We start from the raw sequence: 23,493 nt of genomic DNA, 5'->3' as shown, positions 1-23,493 counted from the left end.
ATGTACCCCTGATCTGCCACCCACCAGTGCGAGCGTGATGGGCCAGGAGTGCCATGGTTGAAATGTGTGTCAAAGGAAAAACAGCAGTGCCGGTTAGCTCAGAAAGCGCTTTGAAATCACCTTTGTTTCTCTGAAATGCAAGCTAAAAATGCCTATTTTAAACATTGCAAGATATTCAAAAATCTCAAGGAACACCAGCAGACATTTGGCATAAGGTAGACTTGTGTGCATACAAAATCTGGAAAGAGAAAGAGCCCAAAATGATGTTCATAATAAAACTTGCTGAGCTGTGGATGTCAGCAGCTGAAGTGAAATTGGACTTAAAGCCACTAAAATCGAAATGTTTAAAATAAATGAGTGACCTACTGTTGAGTGTCACATAGTTTGCAACTTTTAAATGTCATAGTTTTGAACTTAGAATCAGCGTTCTAGCTGCATGTGTAAAAATTGTAAGTTTGATTTGGATGACGAAAAACTGGGAACAAAAGTGACATTTGGCTGAAGCCTGGCTTGAAGAGAGTGAATTCTGCCTGGCAACTGCCCCCGACAGGAGTTGAAACTTGCTCAGCCACTCTTCCCAGGCCTGGCCTGCATTCTCCTGCCCTCACCAAAGGGAGATGACACCTCTCTGATTGGATTAGGGGAGGAGCAGCTGGGGACTGCAGGAAACTGAACAATGAGCCTTCCTTGGCTCAGGCAAATGTTAAATTAGGGGGGCCGTAAATGGCTTCCTCTTGAGAGAAACTGGGAGGAGCAGTGCCTTTGTGAGCAACCTGAGCTGGAGGAAGTGGACACACCAGAAATTCCACCATGTGCTTTGGGAAACCACACCCCTCTGGGCCAGAGCATAATTTTAAAAAGATGGATAATTCATAGTACAGACTTTTCAAAATTATATAATTAATATCATTATTCTTGTGATTTATCTCTGCACATTTTAAGAGGTGTTAGGAATCTGTGGTATGTTCTTGGGGATAGTAGCGGAAAATAGGTTGTTACTCCAAATGCATGTATGTTAAAAATCTGACACCTTATCATCTGATACCCATATTCCTTGTGCACATTTGTGTAAAATCTGGAAAAGTTTAGAGGTTGTGTTCTTGATGAAAAGGGCAGAATTCTGTCATAAGTGGACACGACATCTTACAAAGACAGGGATCGGATGGTTTGGTGCTACAGAAAATACGTTAACTGGATATATAATATTAGAAAAATTGTACGTAGATAAATATTTATTTGGATCAAGAATAGATTTGTTTGCAAATTGACCAGGGGTGGATCCTCTGAACCATAAACTACCTCATCACGATGACACTCCATTTCCTTCCCCCAATCAAGGAAGAGAGGAAAACTTGGCCAATGATAAGTTGCGAGGGGCAGGCTTAGCTATGCCAACACACACCCACCCAGAGCCGCTGGAAGCCAGACAGGGACATTCATTTTCCAACCTTCAACTGAATTCCTGCGCAGCACGCTGACGGAGAACTCCAGAATCCAGAACAGAACCAGTACCCAGAAAGCAGTGCTGTATCCAGAGAGACCAGACCAGATCGCTGTGAGCAGAACCAGAGATCCATACCAGACCAGCAGAGCTGACCCAGATAGCTATGACTTCAGAACCAACCGCCTGGAGTCCAGTCCCAACCTGACCAGACCCTGATGGCCTATTTCAAATTCATAGTGTGAGTACTTAGCCAGAACTGTTCAAAACCAATCTCTTAGCTTAAAATAATCTGATTCAAAACTTTTGAACCTGTCCAGAACTGCATCATAGGAATCATGTGTTCATTCTCCGATTTTAAACCTGTAAGAGTGGCATTTTGCCATTTTGAATCATTATTTCATTTCTGAAAAACCACCTTCATAAAATCGTCCGTATCTCTTGAACCGTTTGGGCTAGAAGCGAGATTTAACTTTCATTTTAAAGCTAAGATTCTAACTTCCCAACAAACACAGAACCGACTTTCTATTCATTATACTTTTTCCGTAATCGCGCTCAACGCACTCGGAAAAAGTGCCACGATTTGCGATTTGGCGCAAATTTCTTCACTTGTCAAAATAGCAGCTTCTTGCTTTCCTTTGCTGAAATTCGTTCGCAACCTGGCAATCATTCATAGAGCATTGCTAAAGTGATCCTGAACTAATTTTAAGTAGCTATCACCCACCCTGAATCTCTTATAGGGAAGTAAAAACCATTTTTAGCATATTTTACTTCATTACCTCCACATTGAAAAGGATTTTGCCTGTGTTTTAAAATCATCCCTGTGATCTAAGCTTGCTAGCGGGGAGTGAATTGCATAGGGGGGAGTGAATTGCCACCAGGGGAAAAGTGAACATATTATCTCTTGTGAAACCCTACCAGTTATTTCTGTACTGAATTCTTTCCATCATTGTTTTTCCTTGAAACCATAAAAGCATTCTCAGTTACCTTTTCCTCCCTATACTAACTCTTAAGTAATTTAATCAGCGTGCTAGTGTAACATCACCCAGTGTTGATCACTGTCATATTCTTAAGTGTGATATCAAATATTAATTTATTATAAAAGTGTAATATATATATATATATATATATATATATATATATATATATATATATATATATATATATTGTTTAATTTTTCCAATAAATCTTTTAAATTGCAAAACAAACCTACTTCTTGGCTCAGTGGGGTCAGGGGCTTTCTAAGAGAGGGGCGTTATACAAGGGTTCATCATCCAGATTATAAAGTGTCATAAAAATATATAAATAAGGGCTTCCCTTGAGCAATCCCAGACAAGGCACTGACTTAGTGGAATTGCTGAATTGAAGTCATTTAACAGGCCCTCTTTTCTGCCCGGGCAATGAAAGAATGGCCAATGACCCAGACTGTGCGACCCGCTGGAACAGAACCAAAACCACATGTTATAACACACGCCCCTTCCATCCGACCAACCACCTCCTTGACCCCCAGCTTTCTTCCTTGCGCCCACACTTCCCTTGTGGCACCCTGGTGTCCTGCCATCTCGTCCAGATATACAGCTTATATCGATCTGACTCCCATCTACCCACCTTCTGAATGGCTGACCCCTGCATACTTACCTGGAATGCTGTTGTTCCTGGCCCTATCCTGAACCCATGTGACGATCAACCTTCCCCATGACATCCTGCTTTCTTTAATGCTATTGCCAACACCCTGCAAAATTGAAACATGGTCAAAGGGGACCCATCCTTGTGAACCAGGAGGTACCTACCCCCCGCTGGCCTCCCCGATACATACTGAGATAGTAACCAGGTGGGGCAACTGTCCTAATCACCGCCCTGTATAACATCACCAAGCTACCCTTCCCCTCTTGATCCCTCTTTGACCTTCTCACCCTTATACTGACACCCTTGTCCATAAATGTGACATCCCCCACTGCCAGTGCCCTTACAGAGTCATTGCCTTTCTCAGTAGAGACCAGCTCGCTTACCTGAAGTTCCCCAAAGAGTTCACCACAAATGCGGGCCTAAAGAGCCTGACCTCAAACTCATTGGAGCAGACCCCTTCCAATGCACACAGTAGCCTCACCAGCACCTCGAAGTCAATCGGCTTGCGGCCATCCTTCTTATGCCTCTCTAGTTTTCCCCAAACTCTCATTCTGGCCCTGACTGAATAGCCCTTCATGGGATCCCCTGCACCCCTTAGTTTTCCATAGAATGCTATGGCTGCCAGGTGCCCTGAGACCCAGCTCCTGGTCTGCCCCTCCCTGTGAGCCCACACAAGAAACTGTTCCACCTGGTGCGGCAAATCCTGATCTGCACACCCAAATTCTTGTGCCACGCTCACAAACTTATTGTAGCCTCTGTGGTACCTGGACCACACTCCTGGTGTGAGCGAGAGCTCCCCAACTTCCCAGAGCATCCGGTCCACGACACCAGGTGCCACCATTCCGACTTCAACTCTGCGCCCATTTGCTGTGCCCTTGCATGAGCCTTCCGGAACCTCTCCCACTGAAAACAAAAAAGAGCGTCAGCCGCAATATTCACAGTTCCTGGTACATGGCGTGCCCTAAACTCAATATTCTGATACAAGCACAATTCCACTAGTTTTAGAAGCAATCCCAGGACCACTGGGCATGAGGCAGATTGTAGGTTGATGGCCTGGACCACCGACTTGTTGTCGCACCAAAAACGGATCGTCCTGTTGCACAACTCACCTGGCGGCCAATCACAATAGGAAATCGTTCCAGAGCCATTATATTCCCCAATCTCGCCTTTTCCGCCACTCTATAGGCCATCCCTAGGTGCACCTCTGTGTGCCTAGGATCACCCCAAAACCTTCCTTTCCTGAAGCGCCCTAGTACATCTGCATATGATCACTGTTAACCCATGGCTTTCGCCACAGGCTGACCCCATTGTACCCTTGCAGGAACCTGCGCCACATCCCTAAATCCTCTTTGATGGCTGCACTCGACCGGATGTGGTGATGTTTGCAAGTGACTCCCACAAGTGACGGCACTACCCTGGCTGCAAAGTTGAGTTTCCTCAAGGGTTGCTGTACCTGACCCAGCGTAGTCCTGCCCTTAGCCAAGTTGATGTCAATCTCCTCAACAGGCCCATCTACCTTGTCCTTTGGCAGCCTACAAATGCCTTTGCCTGTCTCAATTTCTATTCCCTGAAATGTCAAAACCTGCATGGGTGCCTGTGTTTTCTCCTGAGCCAGGGGAATGCTCAATTCGCTCATCAGTTGCTGGAAGGATCCCAGTGCAGCTCCACAGTCCACAGATACCTCTCCCCCAATGAACAAGAAATAATCCAAATAGTGCATGATGGCCCCCTTTAGCTCCTGTGTGCTTGCAACCCATTCTAGGAAAGAGCTGAACTGCTCAAAGAAGGCGCATGACAGCGCACACCCCATTGGCATACACCTGTCAAAGTCAAATTGCCCCATCCACTGAAATCCCAGCAGATGAAAGCTATTCGGGTGAACCGGCAAGAGCCTCAAGGCTAATTCAATGTCCATCTTTGCCAACAGTGCCCCTTAACCCGCTTGCGTGACATGCTCCATTACTTTGTCAAAAGAGGAATATGTGACTGAGCAGTAGGCTGGGACCAGCCAATCATTAAACGATTCCCCTTTTAGATAGGATAGATGGTGTACAAGCCTATATTTGCCTTTCTTTTTCTTGGGCACCACCCCCAGTGAGGACACTATTAAGTTGAGTCGGGGTGACGCCTTGAATGGGCCCATAATTCTCCCCAAAGCTCTTTCCTTGCCCAATTTTTCAGTCATAGTCCCTGGTAACTTGTCAGCACAGGGGCAGTACCTTGCTAATCGTGTCATCAGTGGCCCCTCATAAGGAATACGGAACCCATCCCTTAACCCATTGTACAACAATTCCCTCTCTTCTGCCTTTGGATAATCCTGTAGTCAACCATGTAATGCAGTCCTATCTGCCCAGCGCCCTGTATCGTGCTCCCCTGTTCTGCCCCCTTGCTCGCTGACCCACAGCCCCTCTGTAACAAGTGGATGGGTGTGACCCCCTACATTTGTCGCATGCTTGGGCAAATATGCACTCCTGTCCAAAGCAATAATAACCGGCATTAAAACCCCTGCAGGTGCCCTTTCCCATGTCACCACCCCATGGAACCCCTCCCGGCACCCTGCGCTCCATTTTTGTGAGACCATTCCCTACCTCGGGCATTCTACCTGCTCCGAAAGGGCTGCCAGGTTTCCTTCCTTCCCTCACTCTACTTCCCCTGCCAAGCTTGATGGGGCAGTCTGCCACATTCTCCAATCGGCCGACTGGTTCTCTCCTTCCCCCTCATGTATGCCACCCAACCCTCCATATCTTTTTTGGTCCGAAGACATGCCGGGTACCTGTTCCATTTTAGACCTGATATCCCAGTCATAATCGATCCAACCTGTGGACCCATAGCACTTGTGCTCTTCCACCATAGTGTCCCTGTATTTACAAAGGCATTCCCCTGCACAGGGAACCTTTCCATCATTGCTGCTGCTAACAGGGAAAATGACTTTGTCCAGTTTTCAATAGTCTCCGCCACTCTATACCTTTTTTTGCCTCTTCTTCTCTTCCTCCTTAGTTATAGTTACATCAGGGCCCTCTGTCTCTAGTGACCGTAGTGAAAATAAATCGAAATAATCCCTTGCCCAAATACCCTCCTTCACCTCTCTATGGATGTACCATGACAGTGAAGACTTTCCTGATAACAGTGGGGCGATTGTTACAAGTGGCACTTCCTCAACTGATGCTGCAGGAGTTGACCCTAACCCCCCTACTGGTGAGCCCACTGCTGGCCCTGAAAGACAAGGCATCGGAGGGGGAACTCCCCCACTTGTTGGTAAAACACCATTCACCTGGCCCGTCTGCTGAGTTCCTACCCCTAGAGATCCTCCCTGCGCCCCTGTGAAAGCAGCCGGTCCCACAGATTGTTCCCAAATCCCCCTTGGCCCCACAACATTTGCACAGCGTATTTCCTCTTGAACCCCTTTCCATCTTTGCAGCATTTGATCCATGAACCTTGTCAACTCCATTGTTGCCCACTCCATGCTCTATTTGTGTGCCGCAACCCCTTGCCCTACTTGCTTGTGGTTTGGTGCCCCATTGCGCCACAGCGGCACTACAGGCCCTGCATTATTTAATGCTACTGCAGATAATTCTTGCCCACCTCCTATAGTCTGCCCTCTACGGACAACCTGCAACACCTGCCCTATAGGCGACAAAGGCACAGTGACATCCAGCATCATGTTTACCTCAACCATGACTACCTTTCCCTTTGCTTGCCTAGGCACCCTCCTCTTTTTAGCAGGTGTGGCCACAACCACCTCGTGGGCCGGTGGGGTAACCGCTGTGGCTGGTGGCGTGCCCTGCGCCTGTTCCTCCCCTGACTGCTCCAGCTGTCTTTTTGCCCAGCTTGTCCCCATGCTGAGCACCCTTTCCTGGAATAGTGGCATCAGCTGGGGTACCTCGTTGCTCTCTTGTGACCTTGCTCTGTCCGACGTCCCTTCAACGCTGTCGAATAAGCTAGGCGACCCCTGGCTGGACATTTTAACTTTCCCAAGAATGTCACACAAAAAATAAAACGAAATAAGTCTTATAACCAAGTCCTTGCTTCACTCTTTACCTCTGAAGCGCTTTGAGGCACTTCACCTGTGTATAAGGGCTTTACAAATAAACCATACCCCCAGTACCTGCCCAATGGCCATCCACTATTGATGCAACTACACCCCAGTCAATAACCTCCATCACCATCCTGTTGTAGGCCCCCCGTATCCTCCCATCATTCTTAATGCCACACTTCTTTTTGAAAGCTGAAAAACATTGCCACATGCCTGCGCCTTGCTGCACAAACCCAGTGCACCCTCCTTACCGCTCCTGTATTTTCCTCTTAGCTCCTGTGACAAACCTCCTTAAGCAAGCCTTCCCTGGAAGTGAGCTGGGAACCTGTAATATCACAAGGGGAGATGCTGTGTTAACACTTCCAATGTAGGTGCATTAATGTCCGTGTGCCACCTTTCAAACATCCGTACATCAGCTTACTGCATCCTGCTGATGCCTGGGCTGGAAGAGAGACATGACCCTCTCAGCCCAGGCAATTTATGTGCCTCCCCAGGCCAGGCCGTATACGGCTGGACCATAGTGGGGCACGCACTTTTGCCTCCTCGGTGAGGGGAGGCGAGTCCACGAAGGGGCTCGCCAGAGGCACGGCCCGCTATGGCAGCTGCCCCTCTACCGCCCCCTGCATGGGCTGGTGCCTCTGCTGAAGAGTTATCTTTGTATAAAATCAGATCAAATCCTAGCCCAATTCATGGAAAAGAGCGTGTTCTGCGTATTCATGGATCCAAACGTGCATATCTAGCTGACGTGAAATGTATTTATTGTTTTATTGTTAAAACACTTTCAGCCGTGTGGCTTTGTATATAAAACATTGGACAAATTATAATTAAACAGTAAAACATTAGTGACATATACAATGGTCCCAACGTTACAACAGTTTTTCTAGAAAGTACTGATAGGCTTGGATATACCACTAAAAATAGATAATACTAAAACCATTAAAACATGAGAAAAATATCTATGTTGAAAACCGTTACAACATAAAGGCAATATCTAAGAACTCATGATCAAGGGGGTTACTTAGTGTAACCAGACATTGAGTAACATAGACATTTCATATTCTAAAAATGGTAGAGTAAAGCTCAACTGGTTAATGATTTAAGAATGCCAACACATTATCAATAACATTTAACGAGATAATAAACCATTTAAAAACATCGTCCTTAGGGCTGGAGGATCTGTACAGTTGAAACCATTATTATAAGATTTGAGATAACTAATTCTAATATTTAGCACACTTTCACAGACAGGCAAAAGATGCTCAATGGTTTCAATTGCTTGCATAGTATAATGGGAGTAGAGGCACACTCAGTTTTAAATAATTTTTAACTTGGATTCAAAAGGTTTGATTTAAGGTCAAAATGTATTTCAGGTGCTCCTGAGTGGATCTTGGCTACAAGATCATTGACAAATGGCAAAAAGAAAAGAGGTCTTCCGTATTTTGGGAGACAACTACGTGGCACTCTTAAAGCTAACGATGAAATTGTTTCTTCATTGTCATAAGTTGCTAATTTCTTGTGCATAATTATTTAATCAACATAGTAAGTAATACAGAATAAATAGAAGCATAATGCATATTCTTTGCATATGGTCTATTTAATTTGTACAGTTGTTCTCAATAATAACCTTTTTAATCACAATACATTCAAAATAAAAGTAATTTACATAGAACACGGTAATTCACAATCAGTGCATCATTCATGTGACACTTGCTTAAAGAAAAAGTAAATTTGTGTAAGGCACTACTATTTCTTTCAAGGAGCCTGTGGTACTGGAGGAGATCTGTACAGTCCAGTAGCACTCCTTGTATATATAAACTACGTGTTTCTGGCTAAACCCTTCATCAGGTGTAAATAGTAGAGTGAGTATTTGTAAAACAAGTAAATAGAACTAAGTCACATAACTGAAATACGTGTTTTTGTTTAAATAAATGTTCAGAAATCAAAATTCTCCTGACCTGAGTGTTCAGTTTTCTGTACAAGAGAGGACAAGACTTTCTAAATTAAATCACTCCCAATCCACATTCATTCATTTTGGTACATCATAACCAAATGAGAGATGGCCCAACCATGGGACCCAGCACTAATATATAGAGACTGATGCCGTGCCTGGCCATCCACCGATTTAACTAGTGAAATATTAATTTGAGACCAGTTTCTCTATTTATTTCCCTTTAGCACTCAGATGGCTCACGTCCGAATCACTTCAGCTTGACGAGTGATTTAATTTAGAAAGTGGTAAATAATCATGCACAAGAAATGAGCTACTTCTGACATTGAAGAAACAATTGCATTGTAATCTTGTTAAATTTTAATAGCAGATACTGTCTAGCAATGGAACTGTTAGGAAACGCCACTATGTAAGAGGGTTTAATCAAACAGTTTGAAATGTGCTCACAGAACGAAGCACTATTTCGTTTGGAATACAAGGTGATTAGATTTAGTTCCTTACTAAGTGTGGACAGTCTAAATTTCAGATGTGATTTAATCACTTGCACTACACCTTCAGCAGAAGGAGTATAATATGATATGGTATTTATAACGAGCATATACACAAGTGTTTCAAGTACTAAACCAAACGTGCCACTTTGTGCAAAGTGAAAGCATTGAGTCTAGTGTCCCCATTGTAGTACACTTGTCTATAACGCACGTTAAAATCTTACCATCATTGTGCTGTTATTGAACCTCAAGAGGTTATCGTAAAACATTACCGTTTTCTCTATAAAGACAGACAAAGTACCCATATTTCAATTCCATAAAAAAGTATGGAGTGAACTTTAGTCTGAAAAAGAAGCAGGATTGTCTCAATAGAGATACCGCCTTGTCAGCCAATGAATTGGCGGATGGCACAGACTACTCAGGTACATTTAGTCTTAGTTTCTTTTCAATGTGTTTCCCACTTTAAATTGTCTTGTACATGGAGATCTAGATATTTGTAGGTGGAAACATACGCAAGATTAAGGCCATTTAATTTGCAAACAATGTTTCTTTGCTACCCCAATGATGGGTCAAATGTCATTACCTTGCTTTTCTCGATATTGACTACTAATCCGTTGGTATCTGCATACTCTGCTAGTGCTGTGATCAGCCTTTGTAGACCTTTAGGAGTGTGGTCTAGCAAAAGCAGATCATTGGCATATGTTAACCAGCTAATCAGGTGGCGGCCATTTTCAGGGGGCTGATGTATAGGTTGTTAAATGCTGCCCCTATATCCGCCAGGTATAAGTTACAAAAGCGTGGTGGCCACAATGCACCCCTGCTTCACGCCCCGTTGTGTAGGCATGGAGGAAGACAATTTGTCCTCTGCATCTAATCTGATCTTTACTGTGGTATTTGTATATAGTAGCATCAGCATCTTAAGCAAACTGCTGGGATGTTCCATTGTGCCAACTTCTGCCACAGTTTGTTTCTTAACACCGAATCGAAAGCTGCATAGAAATCAGTGTAGGCACTGTACACTGGCGTTTCTCTGTGCTTCCAAGCGTATTCTACCGATGTCACAAGGATAAGCAAATTGTGTGAGTTACTTGCATTTTTAATAAAGCCCATTTGATTGGGAGGGAGTATGTTATTTTTAGAGATCCAGTTGTTTAATTCTAAGAGCAACACTTTAGCAAACAATTTGGCTGGGACGTCTAGCATGGCTAGCATCCTATAGTTGGTAGTCACATTCCACGGTCCTTTTTTATGGACTGGTAGTATGTGGCTTTCTCGTCATGTTTGGGGAATACAGCCAGATTCACCTACATGATTAAAGAGTAAGTGTAAGGTGCGGGCCCACATCTTTGTGGAAGCTTTGACAAGCACATTACAAATATCATCAGGGCCTGCCGCTCGCAATGAATTTAATTGCTCAATAATAATGTTTAGATCCAGGATGGTCACTTGGCAGCTCCAAGGAGAAGTTGGAGGGGAAAGAGCTTATCATCGGGTGTAGACCGACCCAGGGCGTTAGCAATATGATGCTCCCAATTTGGTTCTGTTACACTGTTGATGGGTTGTGCACGTAAATCATTGCCACTCTACACACTCCATATTCTTGATTTCTTCCTTTGAGTGGCACGCTCTGCGTATTCATGGATCCAACCGCGCATATCTGGCTGACCTGCATTTCAAAATGAGCTGCGCGAAGAATGCCCACAACACGTCCCCATCCAAGCCAAAAACCAAGCCATATCCCAACCTAAGCACAAGTCTCGGCGTCCACCCCTGATCCACCATCCAGCACTCCTGCAAAAACGCGAGAACTCCCCAGTAAGTCGAGGCTGCATCCCCTATGGAAAAACGTGGCCTTCCTCATAAATCGAGGCTGCACCCCTGCAAAAACGTAAGAGCTCCATTGTAAGTCAAAGCTGCATGCCAGCAAAAATGTGCGTCCTTCCACGGAAGCCAAAGTGGAACCTCCTGTGAAAACGCAACAACTTCCTCGAAGTCAAGGCTGCACATCTGCAAAAATGTACACCCTTGCACTTAAGTTAATGCAGAACTCCCTGTGAAAACACAAGACCTCCCTTGTAAGTCTAGGCTGCACCCCCTACTAAGATGTGCGGTCTCCCTCATAAATCAAGACGGCATCTCTGCAAAACTGCGAGTCCATCCCCCAACACCTTAGGCACCCAATATGCTGGCATGCTGGCATATACCCCTAATGCACATCAACCCTCAAGTCCAGACACCGCCTACCAGCCCCCCTCACCTCTGACACCACCCCAGGCAGCCCCTTCAAGTCCAAACACCACACACCAGCCTCCCTCACTTCCAACACTACCCCAGCCAGCCCCCTGACTGTACACTCCCCTCCCCACACTGCCCTCACCTCTGACACTATCCCCAGGCATCCCCTCAAGTCCAGACACCACCCACCAGCCCCCTCACCTCTGACAATACCACAGGCAGCCCCCTCAACTCTAGATACCACCCGCCAGCCCCCTCACCTCTGACACTACCCAAGCCAGCCCCCTGACAGTACTCCTCTCCCCACAATGCCCTCACCTCCAAAACTACCCCTAGACAGCCCCCTCATGTCCAGACACCACCCACTAGACCCCTTCACCTCTGACATTACCCCAGTCAGCCCCCACAAGTCCAGACCCCACCCACAGGAAAGGAAATGTGTGCTGCCACACAGAATGATCAAACATAGGTCACAACTGCATTCCAGGGGCAGAAGTGGAGCAAGACATGAGAGCAGGCAGTGTGTGACTTCACATGCTAGTGTGCCTTAGCGCATGGCATGGGAGTGACACAGCAATGATAAACTAATGTGCAAGTGACGTGACCAGGCCACCCATCCACAGTGAGCCCACCTCCCATCGCAGCAACCACAATGCAAAATACACAATGCAGTGAACAAAGTGTGGACACATACACAATTCCAAGCATGTGCAAAGGGGAAACATGAACAACAGAGTCCCTGAAATGAAAACAGTGTGAAATTGTGTAAACTCACGGGAACATGTGGCATTACATCCACAATCAGAGTCAAAGAAAAATAAAAAAACTCATCCAAATATCAATGCAACCATATCCAGATGTACATCATCTCACACACAACAGAACCATCCTCCGCAACCACACTGACACCAAATACACAGTGAAACTGCACATTTAAATGTAATTCCAAACATCCAGTGCAACCCCTAGTTGTCTGATGGAGCCACCCCCGCATGTCAGGCATATCTGCAAGCCTCCACCCACAACCATCACAACAACAACACCACACACAAGCACGCCACAATACACATGGCCTGCAATGGTTAGATGCACTGTGTGAAATGTCAACAATGAAAGTTGCAGACACACAAATCAACTGCATGAAGCATGGAATGGAACCATATAAACCTGCATTGAACATAACTGTAAACAACTAAATCAAGGCAGGAATGTCCAAGAAGTCTGTGGCAAATGATGAAAAACTAAAATAACACAGTACTGAAAAAACTTGATAGATTAAAAAAAGGTATGGAAAGTCACCAAAGTCTGGGTCCAAAGAAAAATAATTATAAATATCACCTATACCTAAATAACTATATACAAAGGCAGCATGCTAATCCTCATCCCCAATGTTAGCCAACCTGTTGACCAGGGTTGAGCCACATGCCACGTCCTCCTCCATCAGGATGGCTTCCATTGATTCCTGGAGGGCTTGCAGGGTAGAAAGCATTTGCAGTTCGGCGTCCCATACCACCCTGCAATGTGGCCTCCAGGATGGAAGTCCGCCCCCTCGATTTACGCAATGCAACCTCAGCCCTAGCCACCATCACCAGTGCTTCCTCTGCCCGCTGCCTCTCTGCCTTCAGTTTTCTCTCGTAATGACAGAACATGGAAGACATAGTTAAGTGCTGCTACATGGTCCACCTGCCTATAAGTAACTGCCTGCCTCCTTGGGGTGGATTGCCCTGCAACACTCTGCCTCTTTCTAGTTGCCACCTGCTGCCGCTGAACCCTGTGCATGCTGCATTGGTATGCCCTCTGACCTGATAATCTTCTTTGGGGCGTCCTTCACTACTCTGAGATGCCTATTGTCCCTCTGTTACCTGCAACCTTGTCGGTGCCTGGGTAGGCAGGGTGACCACCTCAGCTGCTGTACCTGTGACTCCCACCTCAACTCCCACCTTGGGCAGGAATAAAAGCTACACCAGACGGGTCGTTGGGGGTAGGACTGGTGCACAGGGGGCCATGCCGGTATGCTGTCTGTACTATGCCTGGCGTACAAAGGAGGATGCCGAGGGGGTGGTCACAGCAGTGAACAGTCCATGGAGTCCACCATGGAACGGGCCTACTGCCAGCAAGGCCATGACGTGGTACAGCTCATTGTGATGATGCAAAAGCAGGTAATGACTAGCTTGGCCAACATCACGCATGACTGCAGTGCGCCTCGTGAGGCCCGCCAGAAGGGGTAGCACACAATCCCTGATGGACACATCAGCCGGTAATGGGATGCTGGTCTGGGTGTATGCATCCTGGAAGGCGTGCACTGCTGCATAAAATGGCCCAGGGACAGGGTTTTACAAAGGCACATCCATGGTGGCCTGTACAGTCTCATGCCCCTGGGACAGGGTTGCAGCATGCACTCCCTCCTTGACACCCTCAGCAGACCCCCTGTGCTGCCACAGTCCCCTCCTCCGCCTCCTCCTCCATCAACCTGGATGCCTCCAGGATGTCTTCTGCCATGGATGGCTCCTGTGTGCTATCACCCTGTCCCACCGCTGCTGAGGAGTCCCCTACCACCTTCATCTCCATAGACTTACCCACAGCAGCCACGCCTGATGTGACAGGCGCTACCTCAGCCACATTGCTCCCTGAAGATGAGCTCTCACAGGGGGCATGTGCTTTTGTATGGTGAAGGGTCCCCGCATCCATGCTCCACAGCACCACTTCCGTCCTCGTCATCAACTGCAGAAACTGTGGTAAAGGAGACACAGAATAACGAGATCAGTGTACTGCGTAGAAGCTGGTGTGGCTGCAACAACATTCACAGGAACATGATTAGCCAAACGCACAACCAACAACATCCACAAGTCCACACAAGGACATGCAATCAACATCCAAACACCTCACAACAACCCAGGCACGATGCAAATCACAGTCATGACACATACACATGTAAAGGCCGCAAAATGTGGGCAGTGCACGGACACAAACCAAGATGAATGACATGTACCAATGGGAAAGTGAACGTGACACAACTGCAACCTGATGCACATCCATGGGAGACTTGCCACAAGGGCACATGGGTGGGCAGGGAGTAAACTGGTAGAATGCAAACACAAAAACTGCATGGAAGCACTGATTTGCTGGTCCACTGCCGTGGACACATTGTGAATAAAACACACAGTGGAATCCTGACCACCAGTAGCCAGCCTTAATTGCATGACACCCAGCATGGCCATGCAAACACCTGTATGGGCACCTCTTCCCATAGTCACAACAAACAACATGCTTATATCACAACCCATCTGGCACACATGCAACACATACATGCCTTAATAGAACAGCCACACCTTGGCATGCAATAGCCAGAGGCACATACACACAAAGGTATGCACAAACATTAACTCTGAGTGTAAATGTAGCGCCATGATCAATCACATCAGAGTCCCGGCAAAACCAATGCTGCAAAGTAACAACCCCAAACATCCAAATGCAAGTGTCACCTCCACGTGTGGGGGATTCATAGTCACAAAATGCCTATGTCGACACAACAACATGGACATCATGCATGCACATGACATGGCCACCACAAACTCATCTGGCACACTTGGCATCCAAGCACCTCTCATCCACTATAGACATGGCAAATGCACGGTTGGCTCAACTGTACGACACACACTGCAAATTGCAGTGCATTTCCAATCCACAGAAGTCACACCTCACACATGGGGTGCATTGCCTAGGAACTGCATGCTGTTATTGACAGCTGAAAAACACATGCAGCCAACACAAGGAATACAACACAAACATGCATGCACACGCACAACACACATGTCTCATCGGGCATTGCACCACATGTCTACTCACCAGCAGACTCCAGACACGGCGGACTGGGCATGAAACGCTGGGTAGGACCTGGTCCGACCTGCAAGTTGCTTGTGGAGAGCCTGCACCTGCGTGCATGGTGCACCTCCATGGTTTCACTGTGCTTCATGGTGCGCAGGGCCTTGGCATGGGTTCTGGATTTGAAGACCTCCCAGCGCTTGTGGGTGGTCTTGTAGCAGCTGACTGCCACACCTTCCATGTTGATGGCAGCAGTTATGTCCTCCCAGATCTGGCATGTTCCTTCCTTGCCCTGTTGCTTCGCTGGGTCGAAGAGGGGTTCATAGCTCTGCAGGAACATTTCCACCAGGATGGCAACTACCTTGTAGCTGAAGTTGAGATGGCGTTGCCACTCTGGTCTGAGGAAGATAGTGCAGACATGGCAACCCCTGAGGCAGGTGTGGGTGGGTAAGGTGGTCCTGGAGAAGGGATGTGGAGCAGTAGTGGTGGTATGCTGATGTGGGAGTCCGGAACAGCAGCTGAGGTGGACACAGGGCCGGAGAAAGGAGCACACTGCAATGGCAGGACGACTGGCACTCACAACGCAGTGCAGGTGGCCAGCAGGCACATGCACAGGACATGCAGCCACAGATGGCAACATGGGAGGCAGCACAGGGCTGGAGGAGGCAGGCAAAATGGCTCAGAGGCCGGAGTGTGGCTCTTCTGTGTCTCCCTACAAAGGAAGCCAAAAACAGAGTAAAGGCCCTCAGTGCACAATTTACGTGATGCACGCTGCATGCAGCGTGCCTACACGCTTCACGGCATAGACTGGGATATATAAGGACATTTAAACACATCACTGGCTGTGCACGTGAAGGAACAAAGACGGAGCAGTGTTGGTTACACTTATTTTGGGGTGCCACAGAATCCGTTCCATTCAGGTAGCGTACCTTTTTTTTGCAGTGGGGTGTTGTGCCTCTGTGCATACGTGCATATTTTCACTACCCATTTTTCAGTTTGTGTGTGCCACTGCCTATCGTGTACCACTTTTCCTATTATCGGAAGCTGTCCGGGTCTCGCATATGTATATTTTTGTGTTTTTGGGTGCCACTGTGTATTGCATACCACATATTTTTCCACTTTGGAGGAGATTTGAGCCTTGCTGGACCACAGATCTATGTCGCACATCACGTAGACTGTTACCTTACTCATTCTGGCCAGGACAATAACTTGGTGTACCTTCCATTCATCCCTTACATCAGTGACATGCATGGAAAGGCCCAAAGAGGGAAAGTGGGCAGACAGGGTCTGGGCGGGGGATGTGGTGATAAACATCTGCCCCAGCGCTAGTGGGTTAGGGAAGTGGTGTGGGGACACCGGCCCCAGCCCAATGGGGTCAGGGATGTGGTGTGGAGACATCTGCCATAGCCCCAGGGAGTCGGACGTGGTGTGGAGACATCTGCCCCAGCCCCAGGAGGACATGGCAGGCCCCAGTCCACAGGTGGCCCGACACCTGGATGCTAACGTGGTTCCAGCCAGACAGGAGCAGAACAAACACCCTGTGCCACTTGTGGCAGGAAGGGACACGCTGCACAGCAGGAATAGGCTAAACCCCAAGACACGGCACAGGACACTGGCCCGCAGAGGAAAAACACCACTGATTAGGTGCTCCCGATCCTCATTCACTACGTGACTGATCACCATTGTGACATGTGAATGTATGTGGGCAACACACTTATAGCTGCACAGTGCATGGTGCATTGGCAGTGTGTCATGCACCAGATAAACACCTTAGGGTGGAGATGCACACTGCTGAATAGGTTTAGAAGAGCTGGAATGATCTCAACCATTGCACCAAGCACAAGCAGAGTGTCAACCTGTCCTCTACACTGGCAACGCATGGGAGGCCTGGGGAATTGCGATGACACATCAGGTGAGTGTCCGTCATTGTGCTTCCTGTGTTATGCCAGTCATGTATCATCCACAAAATCTTTGTATTGGCCCACCTGGCTGCATTTGTATGACAGCCCTGGGTAAAGCATGTCCTGTGACATACAGACTCATGTTAAATGGCCATCATACTGAGAGTACCCTGTGTGGCTGCCATTTGTGCACAAGTCTGTGTAACAAGACACATCCCCCACAGGCTACTTTGCCGGTACATGTGCACCATGTGACACCTACATGTACTGTTGAGTGCTACATTCTTGTGTGTCACTCTGCACTGTGAGACAGGTGCATGCATACACAGTTTTACTTTCATGCCATGGCATGCAGAGTTGCATGTTTCATTTGTCACCTATGGGTTTCCTTGTCACGATGCATGTTTGAGCTGTCTGTTAAAGCATCTTGTTGAGTTCGCAAAGCATAGTTGCATTAGTGTCCACAGACCCCCATACACATCGGCCTCATTAGGAGCATGCCGGTTGCGGTAACAATGGGGCCGGTAAGCTACCAGTACCGCTGTTACCGGACCAGCATGCTCCGAGTTCTGCTAGCGGGTGCCTTTCCGCCGGCCAGGTCTGACCTGGTGGGCGGAACGGCACCCGCTCGCAGACCTTGACGGATGCACCGGCATTGTTGCACACAGTGCCAGTGCTTTCGTCCTCCCCTTTCTTTTTCCGGCACCTGACCTTAGGTGATTCCGCCATTGCCAGGCGCATGAAAAAAACATGACTCTGGCAGCAGCCTGCAGTTTTTACCAGCACAGCTACCTCTGGAGTCATAATGAGGCCCATTGACTCAATTCTAGTGACACAGAGAGCCTACTAATTGTGACACATGCTCCCTCTTACCCTTCCACACTCTGGGCCCACTTCATGGGGACACTCCCCTCACCCTCTTGTGGATCACTGGACCTTGTTTACATCTCCCCATCCACTCTCCGTCTCTCTGTGCTTCACAGACCTTGAGTAGAAGGCACACTTTTGGATGTACCTACTCTTGGGCTTCTTCCCTTTCCACGCATTACGGCAGATCTTCATTGTCTCCAGTTCCATGTCCCAGACCTGATTAGTGTGTCATGTATTGACCGTGGTGTTGTCTGTGGATATGGATGTCTCGTTGCTCCCATGTGATGTCATTGAACATTCAAATGTCACATGTGCATGATGGTTGGGGGGGGGTGTCACTTGTCAGCAAATGCCATGCATCTGTTGCTTACTGGACCAGGCATGTGAATGCACAATGTCTGATGGGTGCGGGTCCTGAGATTTCTTGTTAGAGTGCAGGTTGAAGCAAATGTGCATTGTTGTCTCTTTGAACATGGATCAATATGTCTTTCTTGCAGGTGAGGATGCACGAGATGCAGAGGAGGAGGAGGAGGAGGAAGAGTTAATGCTGCATCAGACCGCCAGTCGTGCTGCAGACTATTTGCCCTCTGACTCAGCTGGCTTTGATTATGAACCTGATGTGTATAACTCAAAGAGGGCAAAGGTGAGTGGCCCAATGAGTGGATCAGGTGGGGCCTGTGAGTCTACTGCGGAGAAGCTAACTTCACAAGGCCAGGCACTGGTTGTCCCCCTGTCTGCAGTGGTTATGGCTGCAAAGCCACTCTCCCATTATTTGGCTTCAGGTACTGGCACTGAATTTGCAACGATGGTTGCAGACCGGCAGTCAATGAAAGGGCCACCACCTCAAAGGGCATGGAATGTTGCATTTGGCCGCCATGGCCCCGTGGGGGACGTGTGCAGGCTGGGGAGACAGAGTGGGAGCAGCAGATGTTGCATGCCGCCCTCTGACATGGGAATTTGTTGGACAAGATATCTGAGGGGAGGATAAGATGCTCAAGTCCATGACCCCGCCAGCGGCATGGATTGAGCAACAGCAGAAGGTCATGCGGGCTTCATGCCACTCCCACAGATTGCGCATGGAGGTGAACATTAAGGGCCGATGGTGCAATCTTCAGGCACACAGTGAAGCCCTGAGGCGTGAAATGTTTGCTATGAGGACTGCTATCCATGAAGAACTCTCAGCCACTAGGACACTGATCCATAAGGAGATTGATGCCTTCAAGCAGACACTTTCCGAGAAACTCAATGCATCACGGGTGAGCGTGCATACAGACTCTGCAGCCATCCATGAGGAAATGCATGGACACTTCTCCAACCTCACTGTGATGCTGCAGTCAATTCTGTCATGGCTGGCCGTGGCCAGTGAAGACCAGGCCTTGGCATTTCGTGGTGTGGTTCCAACACTACGTCCTCCTGCAGATCAATCACAGGATGGGGGTCCCTACATATACCAGCCTCCTTGTCCGCCATTGTGGTGAGGTCCATGAGCACATGAGGGATTTTATTTTTTTATTTTTGTCTAAATTTTGGTCCACTCATGTGAACATTGATGACATGCACCCTACTAATCCACTCTCCAGGGTGGATGATCCCCCCTCCCCCCGTCCATGATGGGCCTTTTCTTTTTTTTGTTGTCCATGGCCAGAGTTCATTTTGATTTTTCTTGTTCCCCTTGATTCTGCATGGGCACTTTTATAGTGGTAGAGTGGTTTATTCTATTCTCCTGGTCCGAATGTGGGCTTTTTTTTCCTTTCCAAGGTGGATTTTATTCATTTTTATTTTTTTTGGTCCCTTGACATGTGCAGTTGCACTCTCAGGGGCATGATGGATGCAGTTGTGGACAAGCAGCCATGTACAATGATGTGAACTGCCACGGTTGCATTGTGGGAAACAGGAGGGCATGTGCAGGTAAGATTGGGTTAAGCGAATCTAAACCATGTGTGCTTTATGCGTCAAATACAGCTGTTGTACTGCATTGTTCATGTTTTTGCAGTGCTACAGAACCATGCAGGGACTGCACTCCATGTGAAGTCCACCCTGCACACTTTTGCATCCCTAGTCCCCATGCCCTCTACCGGGCACTGGCCCTCCTCTCACACATTTGGGGGCACAGTTCCTGGTGGAGGTGATGAGGGAATCATATCATGCCAGCTCAGTCAGCAGGTAAACATGTGCTATGTCTCACATGTTGTGTCAGTGTTATTGATCACCATGGTATTTGCCTGCAGTACACATCTTGACATACTGGTGGCTTAACCTTGTTTCTTGGGGAATGTCTGGGCAGATGTATGCCTGTACACATGCATGTGTGTGTATGTGCAGTTACATGTCTACACATGTGCATTGTTTGTGTGCATACACGTAGATCATTGATGCCATAATTGGAAGTGAATGGCGGCACTATACACACTTTACCCATTGGTAATGTTTCATTGAGTCTGGATGTACTTACTGATTGATGGCATGCGTTCACTGTGCATCTGCATGACTAACCATGATGATGTGTCCTTACTGCCATCTTTCCACTCCCCCTGTCCAAATGTATCCTACCGTGCCCTGCAGGGGTGCTCCCTGCGCACACTTCTCTTTGACCAGTGCCACGTCACAATCCACTCCCCTCTACACTTCCATGACCTGGCCATACATGCCACTGTTCAACATGTGCCACTCACATTGATTCTCATGTATTATCATCCGCCGCTGCAGCGCTTCATGACCTAGACTTTGGATGATCATTCTGGCCTGTTGTGTTTATTGACTGCACAGGACATGTTTGTCACACTTGATGCATGTCAGGTTAGACAAATATGCATGTGTGTTCCTGTGACTGACTGGTTCTGTGTTTCACAATGAGGACAATTTTCTTACAGTGATTGATTTTGTTGGCTATCTGCACAAGGGTGTGTTGCATGTTCTTTGGTTTTGATTCCTTCTTCATGTCATCTACCACTGTCAGTGAGTGAGCATTGCGTGTCCACATTGGGGACCCATGCATGTGTATGATCGTCCGCTGCCCACAGCTTGTCTTCATCTGTTCACCCTGTGTGTGTTGCAAGTGCACCATGGAATCCATGCACACTTCCTGGGGCAGTCTCAATCAGGGTGTGTGATGTGTTGAGGGTGAGGGAAAAGCTGCATGTTGTCTATAGGTCCATTTTCATTGTTGTAGTACCGTGGTGTATGTTGGTTGGTGTAGGGTCTGGGTATATGGTTGGAGTGCCTTCTTTGCAGGGGTGTAGCGTACATTGGTCGTTGGGTGATTTGCATGCTATGGTGGGTGTTGCTAGTGTTTTATCTGATGCAGAGCTGATGAATGACCTTTCACATGTGCCCATTCTTTGCCAGTCTGCCCTTCACCGTCACCCATTTTTGTCCTTCATTTACAACTACATGTGGTTCTTGTCCATCTATGTTCCTTTCGTGCTCTCCGAGAAGGATGCTTCTTGAAGAGGTGTTCATGTCCACTGCTTCTTCCCTATGGTGGAATGTCTATTCCCTCACACACTCTAATGTCAGCCTGGTCTGTCCTCATCTCCGCTCCAGACAGTCTCATCCTAGCAATGTGTTTTCCTGTCCCTCTCTCGCATTCTGATTGATTGATTGAGTTGTTTGTATTGCGCATGCACCAAACCAAATTGTATTCCAGTGCAGATGGAAGAAACATCATCATGTGATAATACCGTCACCAAACATATATCAACAGTGGCCTACAATTGTTAACAAGTCTATTTAAAAAGATGAGTTTTTAACTTTTTCCTAAATATTGACAAAGATTCCGCTTGCCTTAATTCCAGTGGGAGACTTTTCCGCAGTTTGGGTCCAAACACAGTAAATCTGCAATTTCCCCTAAAAACACATCTTTCAGGGGGATAGACATCAGGAGGATAACAGTTGTCTCGGGAGGATAGCTTAGGGGCAACATGCTCACCTTGGAAGCAAGACGACATGGAGCAACACAGGTGCGATCCCCAGGTCCGCACTTAGAAACCTCTGGGTATTAAGCGCGTTATAAATAACCAATCATATCATATCATATCAGGTGCTTGTCCTCTGATCTTAGAGATCAAGTTGGTTGATATTGGATTAATGTATCCCTTAAATATCCTGGTGCCAAGCCATTCAAACACTTAAATATTAGACAGACGATTTTAAACTTAATGCAATCGTCTACTGCTAATCAGTGAGTGGACCGGCGTAGACCAGATATTGGGGTAGATTTTGATACCCCAAAAACTAGTCTGACTACTGCATTCTATACCTTTCGTAATCGGTAGATATGTTTGGCAGGAGCCCTAGTGAGTAAGCTGTTGCAATAATCCAGGTTTGAATTCACTGGGGCTCCTACCACTGTGGCACAATCCTTCTCAGGGACATAAGGGAGAGATTCTCTCTCCCGCTTCACTCGAATGCTCGTCATTCGTCACTCTGTGTCCTGTCTCCCACTTGCACTCTGTGATCCTTGTACACTGGGTTGTGCAACCTACTTTCGTAGTCCCTACATGAGTTGTCATGGATGGCCAGCATCTTGGAGTTGTTGCAATGCATGTCTTTGCAATTTGCAAATGTATTTGCAGGTGGAATGCAGTGGATGCAAGCCAGGTAGATACATGCAGTCCAGTTGTTGTTGTACATGTGAAGGCACTGAGGGACTTTGTTCCTTGTGCTGTGTGCTTTTGGGTGTACTAGATCGACTCTGTTGTGTCAAGTTGATATGCCTGTGTGGTTCAGTTGTGCAGTGCCATGCAGATTAGGGGCATGAATCACAGGCTGTGTTCATATGGGATCGTACCATTATTTGATGGTCTTGTGAATGTGGCCTTTGGGGTTTGTCAAACAATTTTGCTCTATTACAAATTGGCTCTTATTCTGTTGGTTTGATATGGGGAGCAATTTATACCAATTGCCAGGATGTATGTCACATGTTGGCTAGGTACTAAGATTTTATTGTTGCCTATTGTCTATTGCATGCTTTTTTCTGTAGCATCATATTTGTACTTGTGTATGATATTTTGACATTTGTACAGTTGTCGATGCTCAAGATTTATTTCACTACATACTTCACAAAGTGGTAGTGGTATACTGCCACTTACATGTTTTTTCTGGTGCCTCTGCTTGACCATGTTGTTTTA

This window comes from Ambystoma mexicanum, chromosome 6p (genome assembly GCF_040938575.1).
Source record: "Ambystoma mexicanum isolate Mex_15411 chromosome 6p, UKY_AmexF1_1, whole genome shotgun sequence".
NCBI classification, from domain to species: domain Eukaryota; kingdom Metazoa; phylum Chordata; class Amphibia; order Caudata; family Ambystomatidae; genus Ambystoma; species Ambystoma mexicanum.
The sequence above is the reverse complement of the archived record's forward strand: the minus strand, read 5'-3'. Positions refer to the sequence as shown.